The sequence below is a fragment of the Mustela putorius genome, unplaced genomic scaffold, assembly GCF_011764305.1.
Source record: "Mustela putorius furo isolate JIRA1106 unplaced genomic scaffold, ASM1176430v1.1 tig00003962_pilon_pilon_pilon, whole genome shotgun sequence".
In the NCBI taxonomy this organism is placed as follows: Eukaryota; Metazoa; Chordata; class Mammalia; order Carnivora; family Mustelidae; genus Mustela; species Mustela putorius.
Genome location: NW_025422106.1, coordinates 10056911 through 10071635, shown reverse-complemented (window position 1 = coordinate 10071635; position 14725 = coordinate 10056911). Strand labels below are relative to the sequence as shown.

The following is a 14725-nucleotide window of genomic DNA, read 5'->3' as shown; positions in this document are numbered from 1 at the left end:
AGTGGCACAAGGACCAACCCATCTCTGCCCAAATACGGGACCCCTTGAAATGGGCAGTCTTTGCTTCAGAGCTCCATGTTGGGCTGGCAGAGACTTTGGTCTGTGCTGGGTCTTGTCTATCTGTGGGTGTCACGCCCCAGTAAACCTCTCTCATTCTCAATCCCATTTTGGCCTGGGTCCACTATAGACTCTACCCTTTCCTCGCTCTGTGACCCTGGGCAACTTACTCAGCCTTTCTGAGCTTTTTCTTCTTGCATGCAAGATGGATGATAAATAATGTGGGGTTCGAGTGAGGTATTTATAGAGTGTCACAGAATGTGGAGCACAAAGTGCTAAATCAAGGATAACTATTGCACATCCACAGACCACACACCAACCAGCCACTTTACGTTTTCCAGAAACCTGTACTGGAAATCAGTTTAATATATTGTGTAGTGTATCTATAGTAGATGTTTGGCTTTCATGAGGATTATAGCCATTATCCTATGGAACTCCAAACTACCAAATGCCCCCATAGCATGTACTGTCACCCATAAAATGAACCGAAGTACAGCTGAAAATTATACCTGACTTTTAGTTCCTTAACAGTTCTATAAATAGGGAACTAAACCTTTATAAATCTGTTATGATATGCCAAAGCAATTTGGTGAATTGTTTCTCTTGTTTGCATTGGACTTCATCACATCAGAGGGCTGAGTCACCTCTGAATACCGCCCTTTTAATAAACTCAGACATCTGAAATTTAACATGCCCAAACCTGTTCCTCCCACAATCTGCCTCACTTTGGTGATAATTCCAAACGAGAAAACAGGAAGCCATCTACGGCACCTCCCTCCCTCTCCTTCCCACCTCTGATCCAATAGCATGCTTTGTCTATTTGTTTTCCTTTCAAAATGCCCTAAACCCACGAACCTCCTTCCAGCTCCATGGACGCAACTGGCCTCTTTCTTCTCTTTCAAGAACCTCCTAGCTAGCTTCCTCTTGCCTTTAGAATGAAGACCACAGTCTTTGCCAAGGCTGAGAGGCTCTGCATGAGCTGGGCCCTGCCCCTCCACAATACCACCTCCACTCCCCAAACACGTGTGGGTGCCAAGCTCGCTCTTGCTGTCGGTCCATCCCGCAGGCTCTTCCTGTGTCTGGAACTCCTCTCCACCTACTCTTGGCGCTGCACACTCCTTTTCCTCTGTCAGGTCTGGGCCTACATGGCACCTATTAACCACCTCCTAAAGTAGGTTCCACCACGCACAGCCTCCTCCCATTACCATCAAATCCCGGCAGCCAGGTCATTTCTTTTTGTTGCCTGCACCCCAATTTGTCACGACATATTTATTTGTTTATTGAAGGCGTTCTCTAGCTTGTTGCAGTTTCTTTGAGCGCACCAGTCTTTTATACACCTTTTGTTCATCCAGGGCCAAGCCCAGCACTGGCTATAACACAGGCTTCATAAATGTCCATCGGATGAATTTTCCAACTAAGAATATCAATTTTCTCTTTAACAGTCATTTTGACACTATTGCAAAAGCCATACCTTTCCATTGTAGAAAAGATTATAAAATATAGATTGAAGAAAAGGATAAGACCATGTTACCCTACATTTAGAGCTAGCTACCATTAGCCTTCACATATATTCTTCTGGGACAATTGTCATGCATCTCTAGCCACCTGTATAGGGATATATATGTTGTCAAGTCCTTCAGCTTTCTGTGGTCACTCCTTCAACAGCCAAACAGAACATCCTTGGTCCCCATGCACACCCTGAGGGAAGTCAAGCCTTCTGGAGGGGCTATAATGGGGCGTGGCTTCCTTGTTTACGAGGAGGAAAGAGCACAGATGACAGCATTCAGTGACAGCCTCTGGGGAGGTCCCTGGAAGCAGGGGAGGCACAGCTCTCGTGGACAGCAACCCAAAGCTGGAGGAGAAAGGGAAACAGACGGCTCATAATAAATGTGCTTGATTTCGTGCTTTCCATCTTTGCCAGTTTGGATTTTCTAGTGCTTCTCAAGACAACCCGCAGTACTTCTCGAGAACTGACCCAGGCCAATTTCAGCCAACCTGCCCGGCAAGATCTGAGCCGAGGCGAACAGCGTGTCCAGACAACACAGAGGGCACAATTAACAACAAGTGAGATTAACTTCAGCCAAACTTAACCAAATGTGGGAGAAGTCTGAAAAGTCTAGGAAACGCCAGAGCTGTTTAGAATATGTATCGTCAAGTGGAGTGGGGTAGGGGAGCCACTGGGCCATTCCACGTTCAGACCAGTTGGACAAGATGTGTCCAGGCACTTTTCCTGGTAGTACGTCTTCCCAACAACCCTGCAGGGGAGGTGGTTTTTACCCCTTTCACAGGGAAGTTAAATCGTGTGACCAGAGTGACACGGCTAGAGGGGCCAGAGCTGGGATTGGAACCAAATCTGTTTTGAGTCCAGAACCTGAATTCTTTCTGTGGATCAGGAAGATAGATAAAAGGATATCATCAGCATTGCTGAACTCCAGGACGGTTCATGGCATGGTCCTGTGTTGTTAGAAAGTAATGAAAATATGGGGCACCTGGGTGGCTCAGTGGGTTAAAGCCTCTGCCTTCAGCTCAGGTCATGATCCCAGGGATTTGGGATCGAGCCCCACATCAGGCTCCCTGCTCTGCAGGGAGCCTGCTTCCTCCTCTCTCTCTCTCTCTCTCTCTGCCTGCCTCTCTGCCTACTTGTGATCTCTGTTTGTCAAATAAGTAAATGAAATCTTAAAAAAATAAAAAGAAGGAACCAATCTATTTGTTTTGCTTTTTTTGCAAATGAGGGGATTGAAGTACAGAGAATCAGAATAATTTTTCCAAGGTCAAATCAATACCTGTGCTAGAATTCACACCCAGAGACTCTTGCTCCAAAACATACTCCTTGAGGCCCCCCTGCTATGCTCCTGCTAACAGAAACAGAGGCCAGCAGACTTTCAGCCCTAGCTGCAACAGTTCCAAAGGCCCGTTCAGGAGGGACATGACCATCCAGGTAATGGAGACAGGAGCTGTGGAGTCAGGCCTGCTGAATCCACATCCAGCCGGGCGACCTCCCCCAGGGGGCTGCCCCTCAGCTCAGCTCCAAGCCTGAACACTTTGGCTGCCTCCTCCTTCCTGCTATTTCCCAGGCCTGTGATGTGAACCTGCAGAGGAACGAAAGTACCACAGCCCTGCTGGGACTCTCCTACCTCCCGTGTCCAACACCGTTCCTCTTTTGTTCACCCCATGTCAACAGACCACAGAGTTCAGCACCTCCTCAGCTTCCAGAAGGATTGTGTTCACCCACACGTACAACAGGGAGCACCACCAAGTTGAATGAAAATTTGAAAGCGCAGCTGGGGAAGGGAACCTACAGCCCACGACTCACAGAAAACCATTATTCCATTTTAATTTTTCAACTCTTCTTCCCAGCCTGCTACCCATTTTATGGTCATTCCCCTCTTGGCCTTTTTCCCACACATATTCCCTGCCCTCTGGGGTAGCAGATGGTGGTCCAGAAAGGCCTTCTCTCTTCCCTGTGTCTTTGCTTCTCCTCTCCCCTCATACCCTGGGCACACACAGCTCCAGATTCCTCTTGGATCTTTGCTTGGATTAGCCACTATCTTTTTTTTTTTTTTAACTTATTAAGTAAGCTCTACACCCAATGTGGGGCTCAAACTCAGGCCCCCTGAGATCAAAAGTCCCATGCTCTAGTAACTGAGCCGGCCAGGTGCCCCATCCACTACTTTTCTTATACAGTACATCCTTTGGGCCCTCCCTCTAGTCCAAATAATTTGTTCAAGTATTTGTTCCAAATAAGTGCTGTTCTCTCCCTGCTTGGTATGCTGGTTAATACATGAGCTCCCTCTACTGCCCCCTGCCCTCACAGAAGCTCTTTGAGAAAGAGGACAGTGGAGAAGTCTAGCAGAGCCATGATGCCTGTGTTGGGGGGTGGGGAGGGGTTGTCCAGCTGCCTTTGCCTGCACTGGCCTTTTCCCCACTTCCTCCCTTTTGAAAGGTCATCGGCTTCAAAGGTCTCAGCAAGTTTGTCCTGAGCTCTTATTTTTCCCACTGTGGGTTTCTAACTCCTCCTAACAGCAAGAGGGATTTGTCTCTGGTGACGGCTGCCAAAGGTAGTGGCAGGAATCTCTCAGAGAGCAATTACCTTGAAGAACCTTCCCTGGAGAACAGGCTCTTTCTCTTCCAAATTGGAAAATTCTCACATTGTGCCAATTAGTCCAGAGGGCATTTGGAACTTTACCAAGGGAAACACTAACAACTCTTAAAGGGAAAGTGCACGAAGGCACCCTTCCCAGGGCCGTGACAGCAGGCAGGTGGCTTTTAGAAAGCACAAAATAATAATGAGCCGTAATCCTGGCTGAACACACTGGCATATAATGTTAAAGCCCATCACTGATTCAAGTTCAATGTGGGGCTCACTGCCCCTCAAAGGGTATAGATTTCATTGCCAGTGTCTCCTTTACCCTAGAGGTGAAATATCTATTCTGAAAAAGACTTGCAATACCAGAAACCTCCTAAAGTCCATACAGAAATGGACTGTTAGACCTGCTGAAGGTTGATTATTTATCACGAGAAGAGAACGGCCAAGGATGGTTGCATGTTTCTTTTTAATCACACCAGCTTTGGGCTGCATGGCATGATTTCCTTCGAGACAGATTTGCCACCTCCGTTCGGCTTCGCCTCTCAAACAACACTTACCTTTGCTTGCTTTCCCCAGGTGGGCGGCACCTGACTGGAGTGGTGCAGAGGTGTGCAGACTGGCGGGAGGATCGCTGGCTCGGGCTCACACACTGCTGTGTGCCAAGTCACAGATTGCACAGCCGCTCTCCGCTTGCTCCAGAGTGGACCGCATGGTTGTACACACACTGGATGCTTCAGTCTGTGGTGAGTCAGGGACAGAGGGGATCTTGCAGAAGCTGGCCAGACCCCTCCCATGTGGTTTGGTAGAGGGGACAGGAAGCGGGCCATTTGGAAAAGAGGGAGAGAGAGAGACCTCTGTACACCATAGGACATGCCATTGAGCTAACTTGATGTTCCTATTTAATTCTGGAGAGAATCACCTGGGTGCAGCTCTTTGCTTTTGAGTCTGAACCTGATTTTCACTGCTGACCAGTTCTCCTTTTGGCAGGAAAAGGAAGGCACCAGGATCACTCTATACATCACAGTAAAATATTGCACTCCCTTCCTCATGCCCACGAATCACTTTTTTTTTTTCTTTGAAGTAATCTCTACACCCAACGTGAGACTCAAAATTACGACCCCAAGATCAAGAGTTGGATGCTTTACTGACTGAGCCAGCCAGGAGTCCAAATAACCATCTTTTTTTTAACATTTTTTTTTTTTTTAAGGAACAAAACACCCTGATTCCCCGGTCCTTGGGGAATCAAACACCCTGAATCCCCAGTGCAAATACAAAATCCTATGTATTTTAGATCTGAGTCCCAAAGTGTGTTTTCAGCAAACTTGATTTACTGTAACCGAAGTACATTCTAACACAACCTTCTTTGGGCTTGGCGTTTTGCTTCCTTTTTAGATTGGCATTTTTATTTTAAAGTATTTTCTCAGTAGTTTCCTTTTTCCAGCCCAGATGAAAACATGTCTTGACTTGAGCTTTTTAGCAATTAAAACAGGTTATTCTTCTAGGTGCAGAGTTAAATGTGTTCCCAGAGAGATGCCAAATGCCATTTTTGGTTGTAGTTCTCTCAAGAGGGCCTTTTAATAGTTCTTGGAGTGGGGTTGGTAATCTCTGGAAACAAGATAAACTGGGAGACGATTGCCCTGCCCCAGTCCTTTCTTTTCCTTTACAGTTGAGGCAACTATATTAGAGTTTGGACATCATGAATCTCACAGCTGAACTTGGAATTTCCTGTTGCAGACGCTGGCTTTTGCGTTGGGATCAGGAAGACTTAAGAAACGAAACCCAATGCTATGTTCTCAAAATACATTTGAAATGCTTCCCATGGCAGTAACTCTCAACGTCTCCAGGCTTATGAAACAGAGGGTAGCAATGCCATTCCTAGTTTCTAAAACCAGACTGTATTAGAACTAGGTTTGGCTTGATGTGGTAGAAAACCAAACCATCAGAGGCTTAAGATAGAACTTTATTGGGACGCCTGGGTGGCTCAGTGGGTTAAAGCCTCTACCTTCGGCTCGGGTCATGATCCCAGGGCCCTGGGATCGAGTCCGGCATCGGGCTCCCTGCTCAGTGGGGAGCCTGCTTCCCTTCTTCTCTCTCTGCCTGCTACTCTGCCTACATGTGATCTGTCTGTCAAATAAATAAATAAAATCTTAAAAAAAAAAAAAAAAAAGATAGAACTTTCTTTCTTTCCCTTGCAAAGAGGGCCGTGGTGGAAAAGTGGAATGGTGGCTCTATCCTTCAGAGTTCTCAGGGACCCTGGCTTCTTCCAGCTCCTCTCCCCACCATGCCTGTGCTTTGGTCCTTATGCTCATTACCCCCACAAGGTGGCATCCACTTTCTAGCCAGTAAAATGAAAGAAAGGGGAAAAAGAGGGCAAAAAACACCTACTGGGGAAGGTTTCTAGCCACTACCAAGAGAACATTTCTGCTTCTATTCCATTGGCCAAAACTTAATCACAGGGTAGCACTGAGCTACAAGGGAGGCTGGCAAATGTAGACCTTTTCTTCTTCATGGCTGTGTGTCCAGTTAAAGATCCAATTTCTTTGTCGTATAATCTAAGGCTTTTACTCTTAAAATTCATCCGTATCTACCAATGTATCTTGAAAAAATTGGAATGCCTCTTGAGATTACTATATGACAACACAAGATGGCATAAAATCAGTATTAGAAATGCCCCACTCAGGGGCACCTGGGTGGCTCAGTGGGTTAAGCCGCTTCCTTCGGCTCAGGTCATGATCTCAAGGTCCTGGGATCGAGCCCTGCATCGGGCTCTCCGCTCAGCGGGGAGCCTGCTTCCCTCTCTCTCTGCCTTCCTCTCTGCCTACTTGTGATCTTTCTCTGTCAAATAAATAAATAAAATCTTAAAAAAAAAAAAGAAAGAAATGCCCCACTCAGATTGGCAGGGGCCAAAAACAAACAAACAAACAAAACAAACAAAAAAGGGAAATGCCCCACTCTTCATATTTTCTTAAAAGTAATTTTGCTTTATGGGGCGCCTGGGTGGCTCAGTGAGTTAAAGCCTCTGCCTTTGGCTTAGGTCATGATCCCAGGGTCCTGGGATGGAGCCCCGCATCGGGCTCTCGGCTCAGCAGGGAGTCTGCTTCCCTTCCTCTCTCTCTGCCTGTCTCTCTGCCTACTTGTGATCTCTGTCTGTCAAATAAATAAATAAAATATTTTTTAAAAAAGTAATTTTGCTTTTGGTAGTCCATAGTAATTAAATACCTCTAAATACAGAAAAAGTTTTAAACAAACCATATTCATCACATGGTTATTTATAATCACACACACAAAAATGGAATTAGAATGCCAAAATACGGGGAATTGAGCACATCAACTATGGAATATGTTCTTAATGAACTACTATGCATCTGTTAAAAATTAAGTTTACAAAGAGTCCACAGTAACAGAAAACTGCTTATCCTGTTAAATAAAACTAGAGAGATACAGATTTGCAGTATAGTTACAACTAACCTAGAGAGAGGAAAAAAAACCAAAAACAACCAAATACTGAAAACAAACCCCAATGACCTTTCTGGTTAATGAAACTTCTAATGACTATTTTTTCTTACATTTCTTTATTTTTCCAATTTTTCTTAATGATTATACTTATTGTTTTATTAGAAATAAAAATAAATCCCATTCTCTGGTCTTTCTAGGTACCTACATTCTACCCAGTTCATAGGGCTCAATTTAGTCCTTCTTCCTATCTGAAAGCTTCCCCTGATCCCTCCCTCTCTCGCCAGCATCACTGTTAATACCACTTGTAATGGAAAGTCACCACCTTGACTTGCCAGCATCAAGGGGACTCCTCTGCTAGAGAAGTCTTGGGGTTTGAAGGGGGCTAGACCTCTGCCCTGTCCGCTCCTTGGCAGTTGTGGTGCCGTCCTGTGACCCAAGCACACTCATCAAATAAAATAAAGCAGGCATATGCTTTAAAAATAATCCATTTTGGGGGGGTGCAGTCAGTTAAGCATCCAACTCTCGATTTTGGCTCAGGTCATGATCTCAGGGCATCATGAGATTGAGCTCCATGTTGGGCTCCATGCTGAGCGTGGAACCTGCTTACGATTCTCTCTCTCTCCCTCTGACCCTCCTGTGTGCTCTCTCTTTCTCTCTCTCAAAAAAAAAAAAAAAAAAAAAAAAAAATCAGGGTGCCTGGATGGCTCAGTGAGTTAAAGCCTCTGCCTTCAGCTCAGGTCATGATCCCAGGGTCCTGGGATCAAGCCCCACATTCGAGCTCTCTGCTCAGCAGGGAGCCTGCTTCCTCCTCTCTCTGCCTGCTTCTCTGCCTACTTGTGATCTCTGTCTGTCAAATAAATAAATAAAATCTTTTAAAAAATAGTAATAATCATAATCCATTTTGGGGGGCAGAAGGCAGAATAGGTAAAATAAGTTTGTTCACGCGTTGACCATTGTCCGAACAGAGTGATAGGAGCATGGAGGTTCGTTATACTATTGTCTCTATGATTGTATTTGTTTGCGATTTTCCATAATATAATTTTGCTTAAAACGGTACCTAGGGGAAAACAAACAAACAAACAACAATAACAACAAAAAAACGATACCTAGGATTTACTCTTTTCTGAAACCAGCTAGCTAGGCAATAGCAACAGTTCATTGAATTAAGCATTAACAACCGCCAATAAGGTTGTGAAATTTAAGGCGGGAGGCAGATGTGAATTAGATATCACCTGTATCACTTAGGATTATTTCAGTTTCAAGTGAAGGAAAATCTCACTCAAAATGGTTTAAGCAATTCATCGGATCCCAGAGGAAAAGTGGGAGAATACTTCCCCCTTCAGATGTTATTTGATACGGGGCTCAGATATGTCGTTGCTCTGGAACTCTATTCCCCCTCACTTCGTGGCTCTGCCTTGTGCCAAGTTAGCTTCACCTGCAGGTTTCCTGAGGCGTCTCCTGAGGGTCACATCGGCTCTGCTCCAAGTGCCACAGATAAAAGGTAGCGGTTGCTGCTGGTGCCCCGGAGGGCTCTCCCCACCAGGCACGAGTGTGCACACACTATATTGTACACCCTCGTATCCCACCATCATCCCGTGCAGCCCGTGCACGTGGAGGATGGCTTTCAACAAGTGCTTCTAAATGCTCCTTTGAATGGACAGCTGTTGGCTAGTGCACAGCCACGGGGTGAGCTGCCAGACTCAGAGGAGGAACTCCCCGCACCACCCCAGGGGGAACGGGCTTTCATTAGGCCTGTCTGGTGACGAATGTCTGTTAATTCCATGGAGGATGACACCATTGGCAGGCCTCCCCAGGGATTAGCCTTTGCCAAAACCAAAAACAAAAACACCTTCTTCTGTCTGTGGAGTGACAGCAGCTAATGCTGACTGAGGGTTTATTGTATGCCCTTCACACTTAACCATCACAATAACCTTATGATTCGTTTTCTTAACATTTTATTTTTTTAAGTAATCTCTACACCCAGTGTGGGGCTCGAACTTAAAAACCCCAAGATCAAGAGTCTCATACTCTACTGACTGAACCAGCCAGGGACCCCAATTATTATTATTATTATTATTATTGTTGCTATTATCCCCATTTTACAAATGAGGATATTGAGGCACAGGCCACCTGAGTAGTAGTGACCTGAGCCAGTACTGAATCCAGGTAATCTGCCTATGACGTGATTCTTTTAACTTTCCTTCCTTCCTTCCTGTCTTCATTCTCCTCCATTTTCTCTTTCTTCTTTTCCTTTCTTTCTTTCTTTTTTTTTTTTTTTTAAAGATTTTATTTATTTGAGAACACGAGCAGGGAGTGGCAGGCAGGCAGAGGGATTAGTAGGCTCCCCACTGATCAGGGAGCCCAATGTGGAGCTCGATCCCAGTTACCCTGGAATCATGACCTGAGCTGAAAGCAGATGCTTAACCCACTGAGCCACCCAGGCACCTCTTTTCAACTTTTCTGCTTCCTGGTCTTAGAGATGCTTACTGGCAAGCACTCCTGGCTAAACACCAGTTTCAAGTTTTTCCTACTTCTCCAAGTTCTCTTGCAAGTCCACCTTCTCTGCCTGGCTGTTCCGTGTTTCAAGGTCCCATAGGATTCTTCCTAGGCCCCTCTCCCTCCTCACATTCTGGACTCTCCCTGGGCTTCTCATTAATGTCATGGAGTTCAGGGGTCATCAGTAGCCTGGGTAGCATTTGACTACATGCAACAGAAAAAGTTTAACCACATGGGGGCTTTTTTTTCTAGGAAGACTGAAAACACGTGATGGGGGGCTGGCACAGCAGCTCTACAATGTCATCGTTGTCCCAGGGACCCTCATCCTCACGTGTAGCTTGCATTTACATGCTCTTTTTGCCTTATGTCACACGACAGTTGCTCTGCCTCTAGCAAGTTTACATTCTGGGCCAACAGGGGAAAGACAAAAATGCACCCAAGTCTCATCTATCCCTTTGTATAAAGTATACTGGTAGTCTATCCACCTACTTCTGCTCACCACTCACTGGGCAGAGCTGGCCATTCTGAGAGCAGCCAGGAGGTCGGGGAAAGTATCTTTAACTAGGCACACTGTCCTCTGAACAAATTTAAGACTGATGCAATGGAGAGAACTTAAATAGGTACAATGGAATATCATTCAGCCTCGAGAAAGAAGGAAATCCAGCCATTTACAACAGCATGGATGGACTCTGAGGGTAGCAGAAGAGAAATGCTGTATGATATCACTTACATGTGGAATTTTAAAAAGCTGAACTCATGAAAACAGAAAGTAGAATGGTAGCTACCAGGGATTGGGAGATGGGAGATGGGGAGACATTTAAGTTTACAAACTTGCAACTAGTAAGTAAGTTCTGGAGAGTTAATGCGTGGCATAACTCTCCAGATCATTCAACAATATGAATGAAGCTGTATTACAAGCTTCAAAGTTGCAAAGAGACTAGATCTTAAATGTTCTCCCCAAGAAGAAATGGTAATTACATGACATGAAAGAAGTGTTACCTCATGGATACTACAGTAATCACATCGCAATGTACAAATGTAGCAAGCCAACATGTTGCACACTTTAAATTTACACACTGTTATATCTATTACATCTCCATTAGAAAATAAGAAGAGAATAACTATTGGAAGGACAAGCAACCAGCATGCCACTGATACACCACTGATCCCAAATTGACAGTTCTATTTCAGACCCCTGCACAAACTGAAGGTGAATTCTGTCCCCTAGTGCCAGAGCATTACTATCCTCAGGCTCCTCTCCCCTAGGCCTACACTCACCACTTTAATGAGGGTCCAGCTTTGTTGATCTTTGACACCATCTGTTAAGAAGGCACACATTCTCTGCCCTTTCCTGGAAGGGTCTTCTTGATTCTCAAATACCTCTTCTTTTCTATTGCAAATCAAAAGCCTTGGTTCCTAATCCTTCTCTCTTTCTTTCTTTTTAAGTAGTCTCCACACACAGCCCTGAGATCAAGAGTAGCATGCTCTACCAACTGAGCCAGCCAGATGCTCCTATTTGCATTATTTTAACAGTTTCAATCCGTCCTTCCTTCATTCATTTAAAGTAGGCTCCAGGGGTGCCTGGGTGGCTCAGTCCCTTAAGCGGCTGCCTTCGACTCATGTCCTGATGCCGGGGTCCTGGGATCAAGCCTGTATCAAGCTCCCTTCTTAGCTTCCTCTCCCTCTCCTTGCTCAGGCTCACTCTCTCTCTCACTCTCTCAAATAAATAAATAAAATATATTTTTTAAAAAAGCAGGCTCCATAAAAAATATAAATAAATAAATAAATAAATAAAAAGCAGGCTCCATGCCCAATGTGGGGCTTGAACCCATGACCCCGAGATCAAGAGTCGCATGCCCCTGGGTCTGAGCCAGCTAGGCGCAGCTCTCCAGGCATTTTAGATGACCCTGGATGATCTGGTGAAGGATCATAAACTCAGTAAGATAGAGAAGAAAATCACAAGGATTAACATTTCAAAATATTATCTTGCTGTAGATAAAGAATGCCTGTGGCAGTCAATGTAAAGAGAATCTAACATAAAGACAAATGACATAAACCATTGTAAATCAGCTTCACAGAATTACTCTGAGTCCAGAAAATGAGAACTGTAACATTTACACAAGTATCTGGAAAGTTGTTGTTGTTTTATTTACTCTTGCTGATTTATTAGAAAAGGATATGACTCAGGAACAGCCAAATGGAAGGAATGCACAGGGCGGGGTATGGGGTGAGGGGCGGGGAGCTTCCGTGTCCTCCCTGGGTATGTCACCCTCCCAGCATCTCGATCTGTTCACCAATCTGGAAGCTCTCATTCCTGGAGAATTTTCTGTGCAATACTCTTCAATGAAAAACAGGGTAGGGCATGAAATAGAAACACATGATGTTTAAAAACGTATCAAAATTAAATTTCTGTAGCAATCAAAATTGGACGAGCTTATACTTCATCTCTCTAACTGATTTCCAAAGAGATAAAATGGGACAATTTTTTTTAAGGTGTCCAGTTCATGAGGTCGGGGTAGAGAATAAATAAGACAAATAATGCCTGTAAACACTTGGCCCAGCATTTCATATGGGGCAAGTGCTCAATCATTGTTAGTTGTTAACACGGTATGGCGGTCAGATATGAAATTTTATTTTATTATTTTTAAAAAATATTTTATTTATTTGACAGAGAGAAATCAGAACTAGGCAGAGAGGCAGGCAGAGAGAGAGGAGGAAGCAGGCTTCCCGCTGAGCAGAGAGCCTGATGCGGGGCTCGATCCCAGGACCCTGGAATCATGACCTGAGCTGAAGGCAGAGGCTTTAACCCACTGAGTCACCCAAGCGCCCCAGATATGAAATTTAACACAATAAGGCAGGAAGGACAAATTTTTATGTTTTGCAAAATTATTTCAAGGTCAAACATTTTTAAGAAAAAAAAATCATAAGAAACTTGTTTCACTTAATAAAACACCAAAGTGTCTGCTGATGACCTGATCAGAGTCCTACGCATCTCCTGCAAGACGGGAGAAGTCAAGAAACAATTCCTCAAGACCCTAATGAGATAATGGAAACGATGCCACCAAGTTTGGTTCCCAGTTAGGTTGATGCGGTTTGCCGTGTTGTTGGGGCATGGGACCAACAGCCAAGAAAGAATTCTCGAGACATCTTTGGTGCAAAACGGTGGTTTTATAGAACAGGACCTGTGGGCAGAAAGAGAGGTTGCTCTAGGACTGTGGGGAGCAACTGATGATATATACTTTGGGGTTGGGGACATAAGACAAAGGGAAGCTCTGAAAGGACTTTGATATGCTAAAGAAGATTCACCCAACTTGGGATGTCTGGCTAAGGTTGTTTTTTCCCTCCAGCAAGGCATTCACGTGAAGATGGCTGGGAGTTCCCTGGAGGAAGGTTCTACCCTGTTGGCCTCAAGTATTTGTCCATGGGCTACAGGTTATAAGGACATTTCATTTAATCTACATTTCTTTCTGCCTTTGTTTCCCATATCAGGTCCTGCTAAAGATCAAACAGGAACAGCTCTCCAGGTGATACAAAGAAGGCACTCCTGGCAGGAGGGTATCCTGAGAGATGTGTGGAGGAGGAGGTATGTGGTTTCTTGTCAAGACAGCCGCCAGAGTCTGGGAGGGACCGCATGGCGACGGGAAATCTGACATCACCAAAGTCCCAAATGACACTGGACACGTATTTCTCCCTTTCTTCCATAGGCTCCATGCTCCAACGTGATGCTGACAATTTAGTTCAGTGCAGCACAGATACATCTAGTGTTCTTTGTATCCAGGGACTTGGGATACAGAGACGAGTAAGACAACTTCTGTTCCCCTGAAGTGCTCTCCAGCCCGCTGGGGGAAATGGATAATGGTGATTGCAGGGAGTCCGTCCTTCGTTAGAAGCTGCCCCAGGTGACAGAGAGTCTTAGCAATCTGGGTAGGACATGGAGGGGAAGTCGGAGAGGACCTGTCCAGGTAGTTGAAGTTTTCTAAGATGGAAGACAAATTCATTTTAAGGCAGAGAAAGCTTTTAGTTCTGGCACATTCAACCTGTTATGCCCCAATAATGGGTCTGTGATTAAAGGAGCGAGACTGATATAAAGCGAAGGTCAAGCAAAGCTTTATTTCGCGCCAAGCATCAAGAATCTAACGAACGTTCGGGGACGCACCTCTTACAAGAGAGGGCGACCCTTCTCTGTTTCACAGTCTAGCTTTTAAGGGCAAAGGCCATGTGTTCGGGCCTAGCCACGCACAGGTGACCAATGAGATTGTAACACACACAGGAAACTCCACAGTGATGCTAGGTGACCAGTTGAGTTACAATTTACCCTAGTAGACATTTGACCCAGCCTATTACACCTTGATTGGGATTGGCGCCAAAAAGGCTCCCAAAGGGCAGGGCCCATACTCCTTGGTAACCAGGGAGACAGTATGCATCCCCCCCACTGATCAGATGTCTCCACCTGGCTTGACCCACCCTGTATCTGGGCTTTGTTACCTGTAGCTGATTTCTGGGACTTGTCTGCAAGCAAATCCCCTGGGGGAAGGGGAGCAGGGACAGTTTCTAAACAGGTCCTTACACAACCTCCAACCTGTTGATTATCTATACCCCTGCATGGATATAGACTTCCGTAATGTCCCA

The 14725-nt window shown here is 45.1% G+C and overlaps 1 long non-coding RNA gene across 2 annotated transcripts in view; it reads left to right on the top strand.

Moving 5' to 3' along the window:
• The window catches only part of LOC101677067, a 54393-nt gene extending 40193 nt beyond the window's left edge, over positions 1-14200 (top strand). The window contains exons 5-7 of one of the 2 annotated variants that reach the window (XR_199089.3): positions 4721-4887; positions 13586-13679; positions 13801-14200. This is a non-coding gene — a long non-coding RNA (uncharacterized LOC101677067). Of the gene's footprint in view, positions 1-4720; positions 4888-13585 lie in introns of both variants that reach the window. The other variant, XR_006603799.1, reaches the window with a different exon arrangement.
• Positions 14201-14725: the final 525 nt, after the last annotated feature.